At 45.9% G+C, this 25,976-nt stretch overlaps 1 pseudogene; it reads left to right on the top strand.

Moving 5' to 3' along the window:
* Positions 1-8,585: 8,585 nt before the first annotated feature.
* Positions 8,586-25,976, top strand: part of LOC144160776 (uncharacterized) — a 117,582-nt pseudogene continuing 100,191 nt past the window's right edge.

Raw genomic sequence — 25,976 nt, 5'->3', positions numbered from 1 at the left:
TTAACTTCCTTAAACAAGCAAGGCCAAAAGTCGTAGCAATTTAAATTCAAATGACATACAGGAGCACAAGATAGAAAGACTGAAACAGCTCGCTGTGTGTGCCACCCCCTCACACCAACTATCTGGCTTCTTCGAGAATAGCATGAGCCCTTCCCCTCGTGACATACCTTCTGGCCACTCTGCAAAATATTCGAAAACCTAAAGCACTACATCAAGGACATGTATACACAACTGCTGTAGATGCACTAGTACACCATTATAATTTCCAAAAGGGTAAATAATAACACCATCTTTTTCTTACTTAAGCAAGGCAGGAGGCAAAATATTTATACTCGGTTACAACTCAAGAACGGCACCACCTCACGTAGTGTATCACTCCGCCAAAGCGCCGGACCCGTGACGTCAGTGCACGTGCGTTTTGAAAGGGGTTTGCTATGAATGCGTGATATCGTCTGCCTTGTCTCACGCAGTTTGTTTGTCGTCACTGGAGTCGTTTGTAAGCATATTAAGTCCAAAAATTCACGGGAACAGCTCACGCCTTATTCAAAATATTCCCAGTAACGCCCTACTTGCGCCGCGCGGAGAAACATCCGGCTACGGTAATAAAGCACAGCGGCAACTTCCGGTGCCGTTCTTAAGTTGTCACCGAGTATAGTACCCCCAGTTCAAAAAATGAAAATAGTGATATCTGTTGAGAGGTATCTGCTGGAAGCTATCATGTTCTGCAGCCAAACAGGGCTAGCAACATTGACACTGTAAAGAAGAGATGATACCGGCATATTTTTTTGCATACCTGGGTACTGTCCCACCAGGTCCTGTCACGGACCGTCCCCATTGGCTGCAAAAAAAAGTATCTTTGAGCACCACCTAAGGACTAGTCGTGAACACAACCATTACCTGCACCAGGTGGTGGTGGCAGAATGAATTCTGCGATGACCTCCCCTCTGGGGTCTGGCCGCAGCTTACGTGCCTCGTCACGCGCTATTTCTGCAATTGCAACAAAAAGGTAAAACTTCAAATATAACCAAACCTCACAGTGATTCTGTTGAAGCGAACAGCAAGATTAGGGGTGCCTATTAGAAAAAAGGCACACAATGAACTAAACAGATCTTGCAATTTAAGGTTCCGTTTAAATAGATTTCCTTATCTGCAACCTGAAATCTTTCACTACGTTGGCTATTTAAGTACAAATAAATCACCAGCGATCGATGCTTAATATCACTGATTTCAACATGTTTCTCATGAACCCAATGCACTCCAAGTCTAGGCATCCCACTTGTAGAATCAGTTTAGATTTACCATTCTGGTGACAGATTTTGACAGCTTCTTTTGTGAGCTGAGGTGCAAGTTATGAAAGGGGGTGTCGCTGCTGTGTTTGACAAAAAGGCAAGCTGCTTATGGTTATGCTGCATTGCCCAAAACTTTTCTCGATCAAAAGGCTCCTAGCAAGTCAAATGTCAAATTTTGTTGTCAGCTTTGCTATCTGACAATGTTTTGGAGTGATATTTATTTAAAAATGCCACTAGCTATTCACTAGTGGGCATTGGTTCGAAGAATGGGTAAATGTATTCTGCCCAAAACCGATTGCTAATGTCCCCTGCATGCTTAACAAGCGGACCTGGCATTTTAAGCCAGTCTCCAGCAGTTTTGGTTTCATTTTTGCGTTGCAAAATGCATATCTGGCACTACTACACAGCTACCCAACTGCAACTTCGTTGTCAGTCAGCGTCCGTCGCGCTTTTTTTTTTCTTTTCACCTGACCTACCCCGCTGTTAAAATAACACTACAAACCACCTGGCCAAAGCTTCCCCCTTTGCTGCAACAAGTAGTCCACCTTACATTGTACATGTATCATTTGTGCCTGCAACAGTTGTACTGGACTGGCAGAGTGGATGCAATGCAAGCAGAACTAGGTACTGTTGCCATTGAAGTTGGGATTGACACAGTAATAAGAAATATGGGCTTACCAATCTTGTCAAGCAACGCCACCGTCAGTCTATCGTTGATGGCCTTTGCCACCTGAAGCTCTTCGGCCAGGCGCTTCACCTCCTTTTGTGCCTCCTCTTTCTCGTCCTTCTCCCTCTTCAACGCCTTTTCTGAGAGGTCGAGGGCAGCCTTCAATTCGGACACATTAAAATTAAAAAGCCCCCACAAGGTGTTTTCAGGAAGGACTGGCAAGGGCAACTTGAATGAAATGTTTTCTTTGCTTAACTCTATTTAGCTTGACCTGATCATAGAGACATTTTGTTAAGTTTTGCACTGTGTGGGTATTTAGAACACTGGACCCTTCATATACAGTAAGACTCCGTTGATACGTTCTCGTTTCATACGACTTCCTGCTTACTATGCTCTCTATTGTGAACTCCTAAAATGCCGCATAGCGTTACGGTGTTTTTTCCCGGTTACTACATCCCTGTATAACACAATTTCCTGGCAAGTACGTTCAAAGTTTTAAAAACTTTATCGAAGTACAACTGGACGGTACATTTTATGCTGAACAAAAAATGTGCTGACATGCATGCAGACTCAGTCTCACACCCACGGCGCAATGAGCAGGCGCCGAGCCACAATCGGGTCGCCTGGGTCACCGTGGCGGTTTTCCTGCAGCGCATGGTAATGCAGCTGCCTCTATTGCCTGTATAACGACGTCGCAACGTGCGAAACGCTAACTTTCAAATATACCGTGGTGGAATCATGCCATGAAGCAGCGCTGGCGTTGGGCGAAGCCTCTGAGAAATGTGGCGGTAACGACAAGAAGAAAGAGGTGGTGTCTCCCGCGGCCACATATGCTCAGGCCGTAGTCAGCTTGGAAGCGGTGCGGAGTTACTTTCACGCGAAGGACAATCCCAGTGCACACAAAAGTGCAGTGTTTAGAAAAGGAGGTCTTGCTCTCAAATGGCCGCAGCATGCAGCAGCAGGCGTTGATAGACATGCGCACGTGAAAAAAGGCGATTAGATGCTCACATCTGTTTCTAGATTGTTTTTTTTTTACTGCGGCGGGTCATACGTTTCCCCATTTTGTACGTATCTCACTCACGTTGTTCTGTTTAAACGTATCAACGAGGCTCGACTGTATAAACTATGCTTAGCCATTTATTCCACAAGATAGGCAAATAGGTAGAAATGCACTTATAGTTTCCCAGGACCATTTTTATAAAGTAGTGAATGGCTACCCACTTATAGCTTCCTCCTGTATGCAGAAAATCTCAGCGGTTGGCGGGATTCCACTGTGTCAAACACATATACAATGGTGCCATGCTAAAATTAACATGCAACAAAACTGGCCAAAATTTCTGCCGTTTTTCAAGCAGGGGTAACAAGGCAATCAAATATCAGGCTTCATGCCTTGCCCCATTCAAAATAGAACTATGATAATAAGATTTAGAAACCGATGCATTCTGCGAGGTGTTGAAATCCCCAGAATATGCGTGTGAAGGGTGCTGGAGGCCTCCAGCTTCCTCTTCTTGGCCTCCTTGGCTGTTGGCACAGCCTAAAGGTTGCAGAAAGTACGTAATTCACTTGCTCCACAGCTAAATAAAGCAATGAATGTTTCGCGTACACGCTTACTTATTCAATAATCTCGCTCGTATTTTCACGTTTAGGTGTATTTTTTTACAGTTAAAAATGTTCTCACACAACTTGCATGCAGAGAACAAACCATTACTGGCTGCACACACAGACAACCCACCTTTTTCTTGCCCATTTTCGGCACTTCAGCGTGCAGTATTCGTGGGAATGGCTCCCTCATACTCTGTATTTTGGTCCGCATGGACACCAGCGAGTCTGAAAAGTAACACGTATAAATAATCATAGGTTTCCCGTTTACCTTGAACTGCTTACATAAATCGAAATACTCATGTCCACAATGTCGGTTTGCGGTACCCATTGCGTTACTTTTTTCGCCTAGGTCTTAGCTGTCGCTGCGTATGCTTTCATAGCTGCACGCTAACAGACCGCGTTAGGTTACATTTACAGATCTGCATAACGGAATCTACTTGAATGATAAAGTGTCACCTTGCCGTGGTCTTATAGGCCTCCGTGTTTTTTTTCTCCTTTGGACGCATCTTACGATCGTTGCATAGGCAGGTCGCGTGCGCGATTTTTTAGATTAGTGCATATTTATTTGTTTACGGTCGTAAGAAATGCCAACTAAAACTTTTTTTGCGGGCAGTAGAGGGTGTGTTGTGTTTGCTTACCTGCCAAGGCGTGACCAAAGCCGGGGTAAAAACCCTCCACTTTCCGATCTTCGCTGATCCAAAACGCTTGGATCTTCTTGGAAGGATCGAAGTCCTCTTCCCCTTTGGGTGCAAAACCTTTCACCAGGTGCACTGGTAGGATGCACTAGAAATTGCCATCGTACTTGACGTACGCGGGCATGTTAACGTGCTCCAAGCACTCCAAGGGCAAACGAGGAAGCGCTGTCACAGAACAGGGAGAATTTTGCGCTGTCACAGAACAGGGAGGATTTGCGCTGTCCTGCCGGTGCTGCCAGGCCACAAAAGCATGGAGGGCGCACAAAAGCCACAAAAGAATTTGGTGTGCCTCCCTCTATGGATGGCTTCGCAGGTCAACTTGCTTTATGATGATGATGATCTGTGTTGACCTCTTCTTTGAATCGGGGTGACAGCATACACCACCTTGCCTATCACATACTCGCATGCTTACTCGCTTGTAATAAACTCCGGCTGGTATGACGCTATCTCAGGGTGCAATGGCCCTTGGTCGACTTGGCCCTCCTTTTCTCCCGAACTTATCTCTTCTTAATGCCTAGTGCTGACCTATCAACGTGCTTAATGCTTAATGCCTAGTGCTGTCCTAGCAAGGGTGAAACCCATTGCCTCATTAAGGAGGACTTCCTCTTGCTGGCTGGATCTTTCGGCATTTCATTACTATGTGGTTCACTGTTTAACTTTTCCACGACCACTGCCTCATCCTGGGGCGACACGAGCTGCAGCTTTAGTGTCCAAAAGCAACGCACCGCATTTATCGTCGCCGCAAAAGTTTTTTTTTCTGACCTCCTGTTTGCCTGCTTTTTGGCACCCCATAATCATTTGTTTATCATTCGTTTGCCCAGAAAGCGTCCATGTTTCCTTGACTTTCTTTGTAACCATCCCAGATGTTTTTTATTTTCCCCGGTAATTTTGTATTTGGTCATGAGCTCTTGCGTTCACTTCCTGCAATTTTTAAGGGGCAGGTACCTGTGTGCTCTGGCTGACCACATCTTGTATGCTAAATTTCGGAGCATCTCTGCAATGCGTATTTTGCTTAGCGCTTCTCTGGCTTCGAAAGAATCCCAGCCCATATCCCCCTGTACCACCGCATACTTGTCTTAATTACTATGCATGAGCTCCCAATTAAAGGTAATCGGCTGACTGCCTTCTAGCTGGTTAACTTCCAGTCCCGGCAGGAAAATAACTTTAAGCATAATATGAGAATCGGAAACCTGAGCACCGGCACCATTATTTGGCCCTGTCCGCTCGACGTTTCACGTTTCGTCCTCCTTTCATTTTAACATGTTCTTTATTAGCATTTGTGATGATGATGATGATGTTTGGAGTTTAATGGCGCAAGGCCGACTAAGGGCAAAGAGCGCCAAACAATAGCGATTACATGAAAGTGGCATGGAAGTAGAAGTAGAACATTTCAGTAAAAATAAACCAAGTAAAACACAACGTAATGAAGATGACTGGTGTAAAGGCCCAGGTTGTCAACATGCATGATATGAAATGAGATGTAAAAATTTTACATCGGTAAGAAACTCGAAAACGCGTTTGATTGGAAACATGGCTTCGTCTCCTAAGAAGTATGACGGGTGTGGTGGAATATGTAGCGTGTGTAGTTGTGGGAAGTATTTGCGTCGTGTTGTGTCAAGTGCCTTACATTGTATAAGGACGTGGATCACGGACAGGGCCTCTCCGCATCTGCTGCACAGAGGTCTTGGAGATCCAGTGAGCAGGTGCGAGTGCGTTGCGTGCGTATGCCCTATCCGAAATCTAGCCAAGGCGACTTCTATGTATCTGTTGCGTGCATCGGAGGTGTACGGTCCCAAGTGTGGTTTTATTACATGTAACGTGTTGTCTGTTTGTCCACTCCAATGTGTTTGCCATGTTTTGCGAAGTTGTTGTTTGATGTGTGGCTTCACGTCGGTTGAGGGTAATGTGGTTATGTCTACTGCATTCAAGAGTGTAGCAGCAGCAGCCAATCGGTCCGCTGCTTCATTCCCAGCTATACCACAGTGGCCAGGGACCCAGCAAAGAACCAGTTCAAATTTGCGTACATACACCGACATAATACCCTTGACGATCAGATTTACAACGTGATTTCTTGAAGACTTTGTTGACGACAAAGCCCGCACGTCACTGAGGGAGTCTGTATATATAATGGATTGTGGGATGTGACTTTGAAGGATATGATTAACGACAAGAAGTACACCGTAAACCTCTGCCGTAAAGATACTGGTATTACTATTAAGAGTTCTAGTGACATTAAGGCCGGGCCCATGCGCCGCGCAGGACACAGAGGTGGCAGTTTTAGAGGCGTCCGTATAAAATTCAGAACATTGGTACTTCTGCTGCAAATACAAGAAGTGCTGCAGAATTGCACATTTGTAGCATATTCCTTTGTTTAGCCACATCCCTCGTGACTCGGCTTTCTTTTGAATCCTCATTGGTGTCCTATTAGTTTAATTCTTCGTTATATACTCCGATTTCTGAGGATTAAAATTTAGGCCTAGGTACGTTCTTCACTACACGTGTCGTTCATTTTCTGCAGGTCTTCCGCATTATCTGCCACCAACAGTACACGTTGCCCGCGTACACCAGTCCAAAGATCTGTTGCTCCAGATCTCCATTCCTTCGATACGACAAGTACACCTAATTTACTTTATGCCAAACTTCCAATCGTATTTCCAATCTTCCACCCAAAGAATAGGACGGCGTCGACTAGTATCTGTAGGTTGGCGTCCACCGACGTTGGCCTCAACAGTGCGGACGCTGAAAAAACGTTTTCGAAATACGTCTGAAATAGCAGTAGGCATAAATTTAACGTGACCAGATTTGCTGATTTAGGCGGGTCATGTCCCTGTTTTGCGGCTGTGGTCCCAACGTCCCGTAGCCTGCGTGTATGACGGGGTTTTGTCCCGCTTTCGGCCGGAAGTATGAATACGGGAAGCTCTGAAAAGCTGGAGGAATGGAAGAGGCAAAGCGCAGGCGACGGGACTAAGCAACAAACGCACAACACAGCGCCTGTGTTGTGTGTTTGTTTAGTCCCAACGTCTGAGGTGTTTTCTTGAAGTTAGTGTACCAACAAACCGTACAGCACGCCCTTTTGCGTTTGAAGAGCGTTGGGTTCTTACAAATTTTTTGTTCTTGCAAAGAAGTTCTTGCAAATTATTGCAAGAACTAGCTAGTTCTTGCAATAATTTAGGCTCGGATGAGAGCCTAGGCTCTGATCCGAGCATCGCTACTCCCAATTATTACCATTGTTAGCTGTGACTCACGATTAAAACATACGCCGAATTAAAAAAATACACCTGGGTTATCACGTTCATTCGCTAAACTTAGAATATCGTAAGTGCAAATACAGCGAGCAGAAAAAACGAAACCAAAAAACGAAACCAGCGAAACAAAACCAACGAAACGAAACCACCCGTTGCAAAGGGAACAGCCTTTAAAATCCCTGTCCTGAGCGCTGCTGAACACCATATCTCACGCCTGTACTTCCACCTCCTGAAAATACTTCCCATTTCTTTCTGCCTCGAGCGCCTCGACGCAGCTAATCCTCTTTGTCCTGCCTTGAAAGTGCGCCCTGTGGCGATGTCGGACAAAGTGAGGAAGCGGAGGAAACAGTATTTAGACGCGGAAAACTATTTTCAAGTGCCGGCGTCGACTTTTTACAAGCGTGCGAAAGAAAATGCCGCTGCGCTTCAAACAGCAGCTGCTAGCGTTTCCGAGATGGGGCACCAGCATCCGTCAACGGACACCACAGCGTCGAGCACGATAGACTATACAGTCGGCAGCACCGTTCCAGAAGGTGGCGCCGATAGTGAACAGGATAGAGTACCTCCTAACGACCCGGAGAACAATTAGATCGTAGTCGGTGCCGATAGCGGACGCGATGAAGTTCCACCTGACTGTGAAGACGATTATGTTTCGCAGCACAGCCGTGAGTCGAGCGACGAGGATGAAATCATCGGCGACTTTGAAGGCGACTTTGCAGACGAGTATGATTTACTCGGCGCAGATTTTGCGAAGTTCGATGGCCAAACTCTACCAAACTCACAGGTGACGAAAACGGGCGCAATCGCTGCTGTAATGGCATTTGCCATTTCGCACGGGCTGTCGTGGGCAGCGCTGGTCGACCTGACGAAACTGATCAACTTCCTCTTTGGAGCAAATGCTCTGCCCCCAAGCATGTACTTGTTCCGAAAACTGTGGTCTGAAGAGACCCAAGATGTGGTTCAGTACCATTACGTATGCGAGCAGTGCAGTGCTGAAATGAATGTGGATCTAGACGAGGCTCATTGCTCAGTGTGCAAGCACTCTGATACAGTTAAGATGCTGAGGGACCGGGGCTCATTTTTTGTAATGCTGAACCTGGAGAAGCAAGTAAGATTCTTAATTGAGAAAACGAAAGCACAACTACATAAAAACTTGGCGAAGCTTCACCAGCCCGCAAGCAACATAACAAGCAGCGAATGTTATGTAAGACTGAAGGAAGAACGAAGCCTTACACGGGACGATCTGACACTCACCGTAAACACCGATGGGAGCCCAGTTTGGAAATCCTGGAAGACATATGTCTGGCCTGTACAGTTCATTGTAAATGAACTGCCTCCTCATTTCCGGTTCAAGAACTGTGTTCTAGCAGGCCTTTGGTTCGGCAAAACACACCCGAACATGCAGCTGTTCCTGAGCAAGTTTGTTGCAGAAGTCAACTCTATAAGGCCGCTGAAATGGGAATACATGAGCCACACACATGTCACCAGGACAGTCGTGTTGAGCTGCTCTGTTGACGCCCCAGCTAGGGCGGCTGTGCTGAACATGGTGCCTTTTAACGGCTACTTTGGTTGCCCATGGTGCTTGATCCACGGCGAGCACATTGCAGGTTAGTAGGAGCATTCTTTAACCGTTAGCTCTCTTACGCATGAGTGCTTAGAAATGAACCTGCGCGTACTCCTATCCTTTGTGCTGGTGTAATGTTTGCACTTCTGTTTTTGGCTCTGTTATACATTGTTGCTGTTGCACCATTTTTAAAGAAAAGAGTCAGGGTCATGTTGAACTGAGTTATTCATTACTTACCGAGATATTGTTGAGGATGCACAGAACATTTTATGATTTTTTAGGAGGTTTACACTCCTTTTCAAAACTAAAATTTTGCGTTCAAAAGTGCTCTTGCACTTGCACCATCCTCCTTGCCAATTAGCTGGTGTCTGATGCATAAATTAAGCAAAACTTTAGTTTGTTTAGCCCGTCAGACCTCTGTGTGAAGCGAAAAGTTGATACTAGGCATAAAATGATCACGGATCAGTATTTTGAAAGTTGAGATAGCATGAAAGTATGTGAAAAGTGACTGAGGTGTCACTGCTCACTTTTGTATTTTCTTCATTATGATAGCATGCCCTTCAGCAGTACTTAACACAGACCTAAAGATACAAGTTCTCTCCTATTTCCTGAAGGACAGCACAATTAAAGAGAGCGGGGGTGGCGCCAGCACAGTCATATCTGGAAATTGGGGGGTAATTGGTGCAGCGGCCGCAAACAGTACATGAAGTTTTCTGTTCCGCTACCCAGTACAGATAAAATAAGGCTCTAGACTCTAACTAAATAGTAAAGTTATAAACCACGTGGGCTAATAGCACAGTGCCGCTGCACATAGGACAGCGCAGAGGTCATTGTACCTTTAACGAAGCTGAAAAGCTGCTTCACTCGCAGAGGGGTGTAATTTGTCATGTTCTTTTAGGCAAGAAACTGAAGAGGCAGACCTCAGGATGATGTTACAAATTTTTAATGCAGTTAGAAAAAACTTCCTTTCTCTTTTACCTCAAAACTAGCCCATACGGAACGTAACAGGCAAGTTGCAGCGGCTAGGGTTGTGGTGTTGCAGCAACACCACAGTTGTTGGTGTAGCAGCATGTGAAAAGTACTTCAAAGGTTTTTATCTAATTCACTATTTCTCTATACTATGCCTCAAGGGAGTATGCGGTACACCATGACAGAGCCGCCGGAAGCCAGAACATCAGCAACGGTTGCAACAAATATGGAACTTGCTGTTGTTTTCAAGGACACTGTCAACGGCATAAAAGGGACATCTGCGTTGATGAACCTGCGAGGTAAGCTTCTTGATTTTTTAGTTGTCAGCTCTGTTGTATGAAACGAAGTAAAGGCTGAAATCAACCCAACACTTCCAATCTTTCAATGACTAGTTCATTAGAAAATCTTGCTGAATGGAATAATGGAACATGATGAACATTATGCTGCATAGTATAGATAGGAGGCTGTACATGTGGCTCACTGAACAAGCTGGATTCATTTTACATTTAGAAGGAGCATTAAGATGGGGTGAAAAGGGATCTATAACTCCTGGTGCTTTCATTTTTAATGGCGTCCTTGCAGTGTTTCAAAACATGTATTAAAAGCCAACCAACATTCATTTGAAGCCATGCATGCGAGCCGTGTTTTTATCCTTTCTGATAGCACTTGTGTTAGATATAAATGCGACTCCTTACTGTGGAGGAAAGGAAACCTTAAAAAAGGCAAAGATGGCCTGTTGTGGGACACCCGGAGATGTCATTATGAGGGGGCCCTTATTGCCCGTCTGGTTTGCTTTCCCATTAAACCCTCCTGTACTTTTACTTTATCCAGTTGTCCACTACTATAAACCCTTGAATGTTGGCCAAGTCGCGAAAGATGGCCTCTGTGTACCAGTGCTTCAATGCCGTTACGAAGTGGCTGTTCTAAAGTCAGCCACTGGCATGCTGAGGTGTATGTTTTCACCCACACATTTTATAATTCTGAGGAATTGCTAGGGGTGTCTTCCAAGCTTTTTTTTCCTCTATGTGTCTCACTACATTTTTTGAAAGCTGATAAAACTGCGTTGAGGATTTTGCATATAAAATTATTTTTTGTGTTACTGTTCATTTGCTAAAAAAATTTTTTTGAGGCTGTGCATTTCTACTGTAGGTTTTACTTTCTCGAGTGAACAGGCTTCATGCCTGTGGATGTCACAGACTTTTTGCCTGTATGAACAGTCAAGTGTAAATACAGCCTCTATTTACACTTTTCCTTGTGCAGTTCTGGACCTTGTCAATGGCTTCAGCGTGGAATACATGCACTGCGCTCTCCTAGGTGTTACCAGGCAACTGACGGAGACTTTTTTGTCGTCTTCCAATTCTGGATTGAACTTCTATATTGGTAATGTGACATGCAATCCTCCTGTCGTTTCAGTAAACTAGCCGTTGGGCTAGTTGGTGTATGTTCCTTGAAGAAAAAGAGCGCTACAAACCACGACAGAAAAACTGAAGAACGACGAGACAAGGCGCATGTGTCTCGTTGTTTTTCAGTTTTTTCTGTCGTGGTTTGTAGCACTCTTTTTCTTGAAGCTCCTGTCGTTTACGCTGATCATAGATCAATTACCTATAAAGGAATACTTAACTGGACATAAACTTGGAAGGAACATACACCAGCCTGTGTAATTCAATGCCTATGGGTGGACACTGCCACCGGATGGCTGCTGGTTGGGGGGTGGGAAGTGGGGGAAGGGGATGTAAGAAAGAAAAAGAGGAGGGATAAAGGAGAGAGAGGGAATAAAGGCAGGAAAAAAATGAAAAAAGAAGGAAAAGCACACACGCACACTCACACTAGGAACAAAACAAATTGGCTCCAATCTACGCTCTTAAGGTGGTTGGAAAGCAAAGCTGTGAACTACCCCCACAACAATTACCCATGCGACGTCACTTGAATTCACACACGTGTGTCTACAAAGAGTGAAACGAGAGATTCTGCCACCCGTTACTCAGAATTCGCTGGGTCGCTGTCCCTAATGCATCAGCAGCGTCAGCCACGTCCGGGCTAGAGCTGCGGACGCCACCGCTGTAGCCCGGCTGTGAGTAACGGGAAACAAAATGGAGAGGAGTGTCTTTCAAAGGGTGAGGCAGCAGTACCAAGCCATCCTGATTTGCCAGCTTGGGGCTACGCTACCGCGCAACATAAGCGCAGACACCAAAACAATTCAGCATGTGAGCTTAGTGATTCAAGCTAGTCAAGTTAGAAAGTTCCCCCCCACTCGCCCCCGCCGCTGCCTCCGACGCATTGCAAGTTTGTTGTCCCGAACGGCTCTATAGCCTTGACTGCATTGCCAGAGAAAATTGTCCCTGAGTGTAGGAGCTGCAATGGTGCCTTCCTATGGTTGTAAGCGTCAAACAGATCCAGTTTAAAATCAATAATTTGGGCGGCCTGGGAATTACACGACTCAGCTGCTCTTTGACATCAAACTTATGGCGGTGTGCGACCACAATGTTCCAGCTGGTTAAATTGGATTGGGCTGTCCCTTCCCTTTAGTATTAGCATGCATATTAGCTGGGACTAAGATTGAGAAACACATGCAGGACAAAAATAACTGCAGAAGCTAAAAAATTTTAAAGGGACATGACGTCTTTGTCCTGTTTCACCATGCCTGCCCTGACATTGAGGAGTTCTGAACTTACTGAATGAGGTGGGACTGTCTTATTTGAGCTAGGGTGGAAGTTCATACAGGTGGTTGTGAAAGGTTGCTGTCAATGCTCATAAAGCGAAGACATAGCTTGTGTCATCCTTGCTTGACATTGACTAACCTCTGTAGCACCCCACACCTGCTTCTGGGCTCTCAGCAGCTGAATCTGAAATCTAGGCCATGAATTGCACTGTAATTCATAATTGGTAACACTTTATGCAGTTTTAAAGGCCAACTTCACTGAAAATTTTGACCTCCTGGAAACCCTATTTTTATATTGTCTGCGGGAAAAGAAAGCAACATGTAATACACCACAGCTGAAATACGCGCATGGTCGCCACAAGTGCCCTGCAAAAAACGACGATTTTGAAACCGAAACCGTGGAGAGCGCGGCCATTGCAGTGATGCTGCAGCCGTCCAGCGAGAGGCCAGACCATTGAGAGAGTTTTGGGCTGGGCGGTTAGCCGCTCGGGAGAAAGTCTTGCGCGCAAGCTCTACGCGCGCACGGGGCAGGAATGGAGAAGCGTGCGCAGCAGAGCTCGACCGGTTCTCCAGATGCGGGGCTGGCCAGAGGAATAAGTCCTCGTTGGCTGGAACGTCAAAGGCACGTCGTGGCTGTTTACGCGATCCTTCGGCAGGTGCAGCGTGGTCTGCAGCAGAGTTTTTTTAAACGCTTCTGGCTGATAAACGAGATAAACTAGTGTCCCAGCTGATTTCGGGGTGGGTACGTACTACGCATTAAAAATAAATTTGGTCGAGGTGAAATTTGAGTGCATTTGGCCGTAATGGGTGAGTTGTAATTCATTACCTATTATGAACTGATCTGAGCAAAAAAAATTGTCAGTAAATTTTCCAAATACTATAGGTTATCGTGCACCGATTTTAATACGATTTCTGAATGCATTATTAGAGCCTATTTGTCTTTGTTTGATCAAATTGTCCCTTGTGGGCAGGCATTGTTTGGACAGCATGTACGTGTGTATATGCGGGCTTCACTATTTCTAACCACTCATATTTTGCCGCTATGTAGCTGGGTAACTCTTGTGCCACTAACTACTGCAAAATTCTAAGCCTCCCATATACTAACTCATTTTATTGATTGTACGGTTTTATGCACCCAAGCTAAACCTAGGCCATGACGCGTCCTGTAGTGGAGGGCTCTGTATTAATTTTGACCTTATGGGGATATTTAATATGCACCGAAATGTCGACAGATGCCCATTTTTGCTCATACTAGCTGATTCTGCACATCCCTCTTTCATTGTTGCTGCCAAAGACGAGCTTGGCTCATTCACTGCTACAAGAAAATGTCTCGTGCTCCATGCTGAGGACATAATTATCTTTTGTTACATACAGCACAGCAAAAAGTAAAACCTGCACAGAAATATTTGAGCGCCTACTTTGGCATAAATGGAAACAGCCATTTGGGGTTATGGTTCTTGTGGTGACGAATTTGCTTTATCCATAACATGAAAGGCTATTTTAAGCTGTTATTTTTCTTTCCCTTCATAAGTGTGAAGGCATAAGTCAGTTCATCAGTTGTAAGCAAGAAGGTGGCACGGAAAAACATTGTGATGACAAAAACAGCACTTGGTTGGTGTTAACAGTCACCAGTTTCAGAAATTTTTGGGGGGACGAGAGAAACAAATCAGTGTGAATAACCCTCTGACTTTGTTTCTAAGCGCGTTATATCCAGTGGTGCCTGGAAATAATGGGCAGCATTTTTGTATGCAAATGTATGCAACATTCTTGTTCAAGAACTACTGTTAAAGAAATGCAATCTCTATGTGCGACAGCTGTATTATTTTTCTTTTGTATTCTCCTTTGCTTCTCCCTCCTACATGCATAAATATCCATGAAGACAATGCAGGTATCTGCATAAATAAACAAATAGCACATTGCTGAGCAAAGTCTACAATTTCTTTTGTGATATATTTGTGCAGGGGACCCCTGAACACTTGAGAAGATCGACGCGAGATTGCTGGCCATCAAACCTCCACACTGCGTAACCAGACTGCCTCGGTCACTAAAAGAGCGAAGCCACTGGAAGGCGTCGGAGTGGAGGCAGTGGATTTTGTTTTATGCAGTGCGGTGCCTTCATGGAATTCTCTCCATATTTTACTGGAGGCACCTTGCAAAGTTGACGGAAGCACTCCACACACTCCTGCAAGAGCAGCTTTCCTATTCCGAGATTGACAGAGCAGGTATGTAGTTCGAAGGGTCATTTTGCATGCTTTACTGCCTTTAGTCACTCGTTCTTGAATTCTTTTTCTCACATTTTGATAAGGTTCAGTGTGCTGTCATGCCCTTTTCGAGTTATCTTGCCAACTGATTTGCTTTTGGTGAGAATTCACAGGGCTTTAGATTACGTACTGTGAAGGCTGTTTAATTTGTGTCAGTCTGCACTTCCCAAAAAGCCCCGCTATTCCTACATGGGTGCAGAGCACGTATTGCCGAGAAAGCTGCTTTTTAATAGGGCACTACAGATTACAGGGAGTTATCTGTGCTGACATACTAATGTTGCTTGTTCACCAATATATCACCAGAGCATCTTAATAAATTTGCATGTATTACATGTCTGTTGCAGGTAAGCCATTTTGACAGCAAGGATTTCTTGCATAAAAAATCATAAAAGTAAATTTTTACTTCTCGTTAAACTCAATAAAATCTGATCGCATTGCATGGAACACGCTAAAAGGGTTTACAAATTAAAAGAAAAAACCCAGAGAAGACGCAAGCATGCAAGAAACCAATAACGTCTGACTGAATGCCGGTGACGCATTGTTGTTTCTGCATTGAATTCTCTGAGGGCCCTGTCCTCTTACTCAGGGATCCGCTTTTACTTTAACACTTTTGAATGGCTTTGGTCTGTCTCCTTTGTATTACGTTAAGCTCATTCGTGCAACTTTGTAATATAAGAGGGAATTTCGCTTCCTTGTTTGGCTCATTTTATTCACTCATTTCACTGCGTTCTTCCACTTCCTTACTTTATTTATAGTGTACTTACATAGATGACCACCTTTTGCTACTGCAGAGCTTAGGCTTGTGGTGTGTAATGGGTGGGCTGTCGAATGGTTCCTAGGCACACGGGTTGGGAACAATTTTACAACTTCCTGTGACTACTTCTGCCCACACTGTGTTTTTCGTTTAATGGGTCGTTTAATGCTTTCACATTAAAATGCATATCCCATGGTAGGTTAGACTTCATATGCCGCTTGAATGTTCTGCTTGTTGTTCGCAATATGCGACACCATGGAACAGCGATACAGATAAGAGGAAAAAATGCTTGCTATTTCTGTTGATTTCTGAGCAACAAAAGTACCTTCATGCTTTTCTGTGTATTTTTTTTGTTGCAAATTTGGCACCATAATTGATTATTACTTGCCTTAATATCTATACTGGATTGTTGGTCTTTCAGTTGAAATAAGTCATATTTTAGTGGCTTATGTCTTGCTCATTCGTGCAAGCCCTGACCTCTCCTTCATTTCTGGTGCTCTCAAATACAATAACAGGAGGTGATGTTTCTTTTTTGAGTGAGTTCCAACTCTGCAACTGTCTGATGTCTGTTTTTAGCAAAGGCTTTCAACAGCTGTCAAGAAATACTGCTATAGAGAGAGCTGTGGGCTAGGGAAACATTACAGCTAGGATCCTCCTAAATCTACATTTTTGGGTCAAATTGACTTTTGAGTAGTACGAATATCTGGTGTTTTTATTTGTTTCAGAACAGCTTCTGGAAAGCTCCGTGTCACGATGCCAGGCTCTGTATGGCATCAGTTTCTTGACATTTATTGTCCATGCGCTATTGCACCTGGCCCACTCCATGCGCTCCCTGGGACCACTCTGGGCTCATTCGGCCTTTGTGTTCGAGGGTGGCAACGGAGCCATATTTCGGCAGGTATCAGCCGCCAAGGGGTTGCCACACCAAATCACCGAAGGGTGGTAATGTTTCAAGACCACCATCAACTGATCAACAGTCCTCGACTACCTCTCGGCGAGAAACTGTTTGCCCAAGAATTCCTGGGGTACGGCGACGTGAAAAACGCACTTCGTGTGAATGATGGGCTGTGCCTTCTGGGGGTGGGCAAGCCTACTACTCTCATCCGAGAGGAGCAAAGGGCTGTTCATGAACGTTGTGGGGCGACTGTCACGAGGGCCCTGCAATATGAACGCTTTGTTCAAGCAAGGCAGGTTTTCCACAGCGCGGCCTACAGAAGGCCTACGAAGTTTGACACAACCTTTGTGAGGACATGCGACAGGGACTACAAGCGCATCGAACAAATCTTGTGTCTCGAAAGAAGCCAGATTGTGCTCCTGTGTAGAGCTATTGCGCTTGCGGATGTCCGCTCTGTTGTGCCACACATAAAGGAATGCTTCCTGTCGCACGACACATGTTTGGAAGTGTTGCTGCCTACAGAGGTTGCAGACACCTTTCTCTTTGTAGACTTCCCGGAGGTAGAAAAAACATTCATTCGCGACCTTCCAAACTAAGTTGAGAGAGATTAATTCGGCAAGGGAGTGTGTCTCCCCAGTTGTGGTCAGCAGTGCATACTTTTCGTCTTAAATTCAACTGATTGATTCATTGTATGGTTTAACGCGCCGACGCAACGCAGGCGATGAGGCGCGCCGTAGTGGAGGGCTCCGGATTAATTTTGACCACCTGGGGATCTTTAACGTGCGCTGAAATCTCGTACACATGGGCGTTTTTGCTTTTCGCCTCCATCTGAAAAACGGCCACCGCGACCGGGAATCGAACCCGCGACCTCGTGCTCAGCCCTAAATTGAACTGCTAGCTGTGTTATTTATTACGTTTATTACCTGCATATATTCTTGAAAGCATTTTTAACATTTTTGCATTCTTGTGAAACTAATTGTGACTCTGTATTGTCAAACTTTTTTTGTTAGACGTTTAACTAGAACTTGATTGATTGATTGTAGGGTTTAACGCGCTGATGCAACGCAGGCGATGAGGCGTGGCGTAGTGGAGGGCTCCGGATTAATTTTGACCACCTGGGGATCTTTAACGTGCGCCGAAATCAGGTACACACAGGCGTTTTTGCTTTCCACCTCCATCAGAAAAGCGGCCTCCGGGGCCGCGAATCGAACCCGCGACCTTGTGTTAACTAGAACTTGCTTACAACCTTTTCGCGGCCTTTGGAACTTTGACGTAATGTTTTTGCAAGTGAGTGTGATAGATTGATTGATGATTATAAGGTTTAATGCACCGATGCTACACAGGCGATGAGGCGCACCGTAGTGGAGGGCTTAATTTTGATCGCTTGAGTGCCTTTAACACGCGCTGGTACCTTGAACACACTGGCGCTTGTTTCTTTTCGCCTACACCAGAAAAGCGACCTCCGAAGCCGGGAACGGAATGGCTGGGTTTTTGAGGCAAGCGAGGGTGTATACGAAAGTGCATGTTGTTGTTGTTGTAATCCTTTATTTCAAAGGGAAGGCCATGCGACCATAATAGGGGAAGATGGGGAAGAGGCAGGAAGGAGTAGCCGAGTAGCACAAATGGTGGGTCCTTGAATGCCATAGAAGAGATCACTGCGGTCAGCAGAGCCAGGCTAGGGTTGGGATCATGTGAGTGCAGTCAAGTCAACTACTACGACCGGGGTAGGCCTTTGCTTACACTAATCTCGACAGACCACTCTCTAGGCAAATTCCCCTAGGGCTTTTAGAAAATTAGTGTCTTCGAAGGGGGGGTCGTCTTGAGAGGAATCATTGGTGAGTATTGGTGAGTATTGGGCGGTACAAGGAAAATGCGGCGCAGTGCCAGATTAAGTGGTTGAGGGTGGCGAAAACTGACGTTTGACAGTAGGGGCAGTAAGGGGGCGGAGATCTTGCCGGGTGAATACATTTTCTGATGATGTGGGGTGTGAGGGCTGCGTTAGAAATAGTTTTGTTGATGAAGATTTCCGCAGAGCGAGGCATCGGAGGAGCGAGCCGTTGTTGCTGGCGCTGCTGTGCTTGAGGGAGCTGTTTGGGCGGGCACGGTATGGGACCCTTGGCGGTATGCTACAAGTTCCGCCTTGAGCTGCACGTTCTCTTCACGAAGCAGGTGGAGTTCAGAACGAAGGCTATCAAGCTGGGATAGTACGGTTTGCAGAATTGAATCCCTTGTTGGCGAAAGTGAAGGTGGGGGATCCGCTGTAGCGCTAGCTGGGGGAGGCACAAGTCCATCGGCAGTGTTGGTGCTCGAGGAGCCATTAGAACGTACACGATCCGCCCAGGATACTCCATCTTGGACTTTGGAATAGGTATGAGCGGGGGAGGCAGTGCGGGCAGGACACGTGGGGTCCACCGCCAGATGACCATCTTTTTTACAAGCCACACAATAGAGTGTGCTCTCGCATGGCTCAGCTTCAGCATGACTGCGCCCACATTTGCGGCACAGCGGTTGGTGCGGGCAGTACTTCGCCATGTGCCCGATGCTGTGGCATGCGAAGCGGACCATTCTCTTCGGCTGGTAAGGCGACACTTTAAAGGGACAGTGAAGTGATATGTAAACATTGCGGGATTACTTGCGCAAATTGTAGTCCGGGGTCCCCAGGCCATGTTACGACCACTCTGGGCGCGTTTACGCGCTTTTATTTAGTAGAAAACTTAATTCGAAAATGCTGTCCTCCTCTCTTTACGCTCGGCCATTTTCTGCGGCGTTTTCGTGTGACGTCGAGAGGAGCCGAGCTCGCAATTGGCTGCGCTATCTGCACGGCTCCCCGGCCTTCAGACAGAGTCAGTCGGCCCAGCGTTTCGTCCGCCGGAAGCCGACGGGTCGTCGCAGTTCGTTCGCTCAGTTGAAACGAAGCCAGGACACGTTTGTGAATGGAAGAATGGGCCTTTCTTTACTTGGTTAGTTTGTACACTGTATCTAGCTCCAAGTCAAGGTCGCTTCACACAAGCGCGCGCTGCACAAGCGCACATGCGACGCTTCGCTGACTGGTACGCCAGTAGGAAAATATAAGGCCTCTTGAAGGCGGGAGAAGAGTCAGCGAAGTCAATATAGGTACTAAGGAAATAAAATCAACTGATATTTTTTACCGTACAGCGTAAAAATAGGGTGCGGGAAGCACTTTTTTTGCGCTGGGTGAACAAGCACAGCGGTCAGCAGCACGACTATGCATCTGCGAACTCTTTTCCGTCTACGAAATGCAATTGCTAGACGTGAGCTATTGCGGAAACTCGGGGGACGCTTACTGCACGAGCACAATACAACAAATAGTCACCTAAGCTGCTTGAAATGCCAAAACTAAATAAAAATGTAAACTTGTTGTACAATATATACCTTATATTACCATTGTCGGCGCAGCCCGTCTCGTGCCCGAGTTGTCTAAGGCTGCAGGTATGTCGCCGCCGAGTGTTTTGCGAGTCACGAGTTCGAGTCCCCGCGGGTACGTGCTTTTTTTTGTTTTTTTTTGTAAGTTAACTTTTTTGTTTTCTGCCGATGTTTTCTACATTGAGTTCACCTTTGTTTGGGCCGCAACGTTCATGGCTCCACGAACTAATTCACAGAACGCGCGCAGGCTGGCACTGGCGCGCTAGCGAGTTCTCGTTGGCGTGCTGTCCATAAGCACCGACTGCTTGCGGGCAGTGGGCACAGGCCAGAATGAACAGACCCTTGGCCTGGTGGCCTGGTGCGAACACGCATTTTACGGTACAGACATGAGTGAGGCAAGCTCCAAATAGGGGGGGGGGGGGGGAAGCGCATGACATTTGTGCGTCTGCGGGTACTCGGAGGGCGTCCATGCACTGCGTAGGCCTCGGCTAGTGAATGCTACGATTTCAAGCCGTCCTGGGAGGCTTATCTGTGTGCATTTTTACAGCTGACAACATGGCAGAAGCGCGGTACGATGATTACTGAGTTATTGAGAATGCCCATCCAACAACGCCGCAGGTTGTGTTTTACAGAACCGAAACCGAAACCGAAACTTGTTTGGTTGCTCACCTTGGGCATCGTCCAATCACGGTCCCGCTCCTCCCAACGTCACAGCTTTAGTTGGTGCGGCCGTCGCAAACCGCGCATGGTAGTTTTTCTTCTTTGGCGCTTTGTAAAATAATTACCGATTTGTCAACCGGATAAACTATGAAAAGTGGGCTAATTTGAGCCAGTCTACGCAGTGCAAGCAAAAACGGGACCTTGACAAATTCACTTCAGTGTCCCTTTAACTATAGCCATGTAATATTTAACCACGTGTGGTATCGTAGAGGAGTCGAAAGTCAGAACTGCTCTATTTGTTTTGCCTATTCCTTGCGCCGCCTAGACGTCCGCTTGCTCGCTGCGGATCCAATTCAAAATTGTTTCATTTGAATCTTCAGGCTCCACTGTGATGACTCCACGTGAAGTGTTGGCACGATTTGGGGAGTGTCTGACGTCTATGGGAAGGGTGAACATATGGTTATCGGCCTGGAAGGAGAGACTGGTAGTTGCAAGGAGGTGGTTCGCGTGCTCTTGGTCATATAGGGTGACCTGAATGCAGTTTGCAGCGATATAGTAATGGTGCGTAGCGAGTTCGGCCATTTCAGGGGTGGGGGCAAGAGTGCCTAACAGATATACGAGGGCATTTATAAATGTATAAATATGCATGAGTAAATATGCAAATGTAAATATGTAAATATATGTAAATGTGCGATGGAATTTATCAATGTATAAATATGCATGTGTAAATATGTTTTAGTAAACAAGTGCAAGGAACACATACGTTGAATGGTTTTCATTGCATTGGATTGTGTATGCATGTTTCTAGCATTCTATATTCCCAATAAAATGGAAAGGATTGAAGTGCAAAGAAAGCATATATAAAATGAATGTCTGTCATGAGTTCTTTTGTATGTTAAATACATGATATAAGTGATCACAGCTGTGGCTTTTACCTGTGAAGGAAATGTAATTGGGTTGAGAATCCAGCTATTCGCTGATCGACTGTAACTGATCAATTATATTGCAAAGAAACAGAAAAGAGCTTGCAGGGCGTGCAGGACGTGAATGCTTAACGGCCGTACCAAATCAAAAGCCAGCCGCCAGAGTGCAGAAATCTACGCAAATTCACTGAGGGAGGTTTGTACGTGGTTGCCGATTTTGTTTAATATACACAACGTAATTTCTCAACATTGAATGTGGAAATAATGGTGGCACCTCACGCATCGGAAAGCTAGGGCGATTTTCAACTTGCGAGCGCGTAGTGCGCGCTCTTGACGGCCGTGCGAGCAACGTTGGATCGAAAACGGCACATCTCTAATATGAGCAAGTTCGGCGTAGCATTCTTGTCGCTGATATTTTCGCCGGGTTCGCGTCACCAGCTTTTGCGCGCGCAGGCCTGCGATGGTGGCGCTTCGTTTCTAGGCTACAGTAAAGCCCCTAGATTAGGCGTAGATTCTCTTGTGCGTCTTAAGCTTGAAGTATACAAATCGTTCGCTAAGCACTTGAACGTACGTACATGTGCGTACAGACATGATCGCACCGTAGTGATGAGCACTGCGGCTGTACCCTTCACTGCTTTCGAACACTCGCAAGGCTCGCGTTTCGGCCGCAGCGACCGCACTTATTCCACGTGCACTGCCGTTTTCTACACCGCTGTTATCACGCGCTCATATGGCCTTGCCTGCATTCGCCTCCATCTTTGTAAATTAGCTTCGGCCATGTATATCAAGAATATTAACCCTAGCATGCTTCTGGTGGGTCGCGCTGGCAAGCGAGGCCGCCACTATTGCCCAGGATAGCTTCTGGTGGGTCGCGCTGGCCAGCGATCACCGCCACTATTGCCCAGGATAGCGGCCGTGCCCACCTAACCTACCGCCAAAGTTTCCACCTACTCCCAGCTACAAAAACCTTGCCCAGGAAAGTTGCCAGTATTCATTACCATGCCCACCTGATTTTCCAGGATTCCCACCTGATTTTCCAGGATGCCCACCTAATTTCTCAGCACGACTTATGCTGGGATTTGCCATCGGGAAACGCCTGATACTTGGGCGAAATACCACACAGCCGACAAAAAATACACCACCGCTATTAGTAACGCGAAATATACGTTTTTGAACAATGATTTACCAGGAATGCTAACCGGTAACACACGAAAATTCTTGCAAATCGTGAAACCTCGGTCTACGAGCATCATCCACCTTACTAATGACTCCGGTCACGAGCTTTCAGATAATCAAAGCGCTCATGTTTTTAGCGCCACGTTTTCGTATGTATTTACTAACGAATCTAGCGTACCTTCCCCTCCTGCCCCGGTGCTGTTGACATCCTGTATGCGTTCAATTGTTTTTTGCGCAGATGGTATTTCATGTGTTATTCAAAACATGAAACTGTACTCCTCAGGTGGCGTCGACGATATTAATTCAAAAGTGTTTAAAGACATCCATGACACCATCGCCCCATTTCTGTGGTGGAGGTATGCGCAGTCGCTCTCCGCAGGCATTGTTCCAGATGACTGGAACATGGGCAAGCTCGTTCCCATCTACAAATCAGGTGATAAGAACTGTCCATTGAACTACCGTCCCATTTCTTTAACAAGCGTCCCGTGCAAAATCATGGAACATGTCATCTACTCTCAGATTGTAAACTTTCTAGATTCTAACAACTTTTTTCACCCCAGCCAGCATGGTTTTAGGAAAGGATTCTCCTGCAAAACACAACTAGCAATATTTGTACATGATCTGCACGCTAACCTTGACAACAACTTACGAACTGACGCAATCTTTCTTGATTACGCAAAGGCATTCGACACAGTACCCCACCAAAGACTAATGCTAAAACTATCCCAGTTAAACTAAGACCCAAGTGTGATGTATTGGATCAAAGCATTTCTAACTAACCGCTCTTAGTTCGTGCATGTCAATAATTATTTTCTTCCACGTACCTCAAATTAACATAAGGTGTACCTCAAGGTTCTGTTCTTGGCCCCCTCCTGTTTCTAATATATATTAACGACTTACCCCTCAGCTTATCTTGCAAAATCCGCATGTTTGCAGATGACTGTGTAATCTATCGGACAGTAACTAACACTCACGACCAAACTCTTCTCCAGAAAGATCTTAACCACATCCAAGAATGGTGCGATAATTGGCTTTTGTCTCTTAACCCTAACAAATGCAAACTTGTTACGTTTTCCCGCCGTAAAAGTCCTTTCATTTTTTCATATCATATCGCCAACGTCCCTGTACAGTCACAACCATCCTTCAAGTATCTTGGTGTCACATTGCATTGCGATCTTACTTGGAATGCGCATAGTATTAACGTCATTTCATCGGCAATAAAAATTTCTGGGCTTCTTGAAGCGTCACCTACGTCATGCACCAAAACATGTGAAGTTGCTGGCATATCAGTCCCTCATCAGATCAAAATTCGAAAATGCCTCCCCCATATGGAACCCGCCCCAAACATACCTCATTAACGACCTCGAATCTGTCCAAAATCACGCCGTTCGATTAATTCATTCGCAGTACTCGTACGACATCAGCGTTTCATCCTTGAAAGCACAATCCGGTTTATCACCCCTCTCTGTGCGCCGTCGTATCGCCACCCTTTCCTTCCTTCATAATTTTTTTCATTCTTCCCTCAATGCAGTTCCTTACATCCTCCCCCCGACATACATTTCACACCGCACAAGCCATCCACTTTAAGTGTCCCGTTATCGCAACAGAACTGTCACTTTTTCCGCTTCTTATTTTCCCCGCGCCGTCAAGGATTGGAACGACCTTCCCTGCTCCATTGGTTCAACCACCTGCCCATCAGCCTTCATTGAAAATGTTACATATCACCTGTGCTGCGAAAATTAATGTGTTCAAATGTTTTCCGAGGCTTTTTCCTGTGTATCCACCCCTTATCTAATACCCCCAGTGGGGTCCTTCAAGAAATAAAAATGAAATGAAATGAAATGAAATGTACCACTAAAGTAACGTCGCGTAAACAGCATATAAAACTACCACGATATGTCTATGCTACGTATTCCTTCGTGTAATTTGAGTAGATTTTTTTAGTTGTAGAAATGTTGAATATATGTAATTGTGACCCCAACGGTACGTCTCCTGAACATCTGCAATGTGGATTGCTGAAGTCTCCAGGATAAATGCACCAGGTAACGTGGTTTGCTGGGTAGCGACGGACTCTTGCGACGTGTCAGGGGAAAAACAACGGGGCACGTAACTCGAGAACCGGTCTGCAGTGAAGGTGTTCCTGGAAACTCGAAGCCAATGATTGTCACAGTACCGAGCGACATGGTCAACATGTCGACAGGTGAAACAGATGGGCTTATCGTCGATGGTTCTCCAGTCAGCGGGATTTTGGTAGCGTGGAGAGCATGACACATGGGGTGGTCTAGGTTGGGTATAACTGTATCGGGTTGCAGGAAGACTCACTGAGAATAATTGATGGAGGCCCATGTTGCTAATTTCGCCTCGAACGACAGCTGGAAGCAGCCATATCGCTGGAACACGGCTGTCGACCGCATGAAGCAGTGGCGGCAGGAGTGACGGCAGGAGCAGTGGCTTCTCTTTCGCAGCGCACTATTCTTTGCATGGCTTGTTCGAGGAAGTGTAATTGCGAAATCGCGGACGAAAACGGCTGGGCGGAATGGTGAGTCACAGGAAGAAGCCGCAGCAGTGTTGGGCAACCGTTGGAACTGCTGCATCATGCGGCGGCGCTTCGCTTGCCCCAACAATCAGAATTCGTTTAAGATGTCATCGACTGTACGAAGACTTTACACAAAATATTAAAAATAATAATATTAGTCATAATAATAAAATTAATAATAATATCAATAATAATGATAATAATATTTCCGCGAACCATACATTGGGTTTGTTTATTTGTGTTTTGCTTTTTCCGCCCGGCTGCGCCGGTCTGTGTTATCTCTGCGCCAAGGGAAGCGCGTGTTCCATTCTTTCTTTCTGTGCCGCATGTGTTATCTGTTGTGATAGGGAGAGCATTCCGATCTAACGTGAACAGCCCAGAATAATCTTCTTGGATTTACTATGTTCGATCCCAGAATCGAATACCCCGGGAGACGCCGGGGTATTCGATTCTGGGACGCTCGCCGACGCAATTCACTTTGTTGACCGCTGCTTCGCCGCCTCTGTATTCTTTTGAGTTGTTAGTGGAGCACAAGTTCGCTCCAATAAACTTGTTTCTTCTTCAAGACAACTGCGTCGTCCTTGGCTTCGTGCATCTGGTAGAGGTGCTGGGTAGCACCCTTGATGCCCACTACAACCTCTGAAAGCCGCCAAGCCAGTCCAACAAGAGCCAGCCTCCGCCTGCAAGATTCACCACC

This window comes from Haemaphysalis longicornis, unplaced genomic scaffold (assembly GCF_048455015.1).
Source record: "Haemaphysalis longicornis isolate Haplotype H1 unplaced genomic scaffold, Haemaphysalis longicornis Haplotype H1 scaffold_11, whole genome shotgun sequence".
In the NCBI taxonomy this organism is placed as follows: domain Eukaryota; kingdom Metazoa; phylum Arthropoda; class Arachnida; order Ixodida; family Ixodidae; genus Haemaphysalis; species Haemaphysalis longicornis.
The sequence above is the reverse complement of the archived record's forward strand: the minus strand, read 5'-3'. Positions and strand labels throughout refer to the sequence as shown.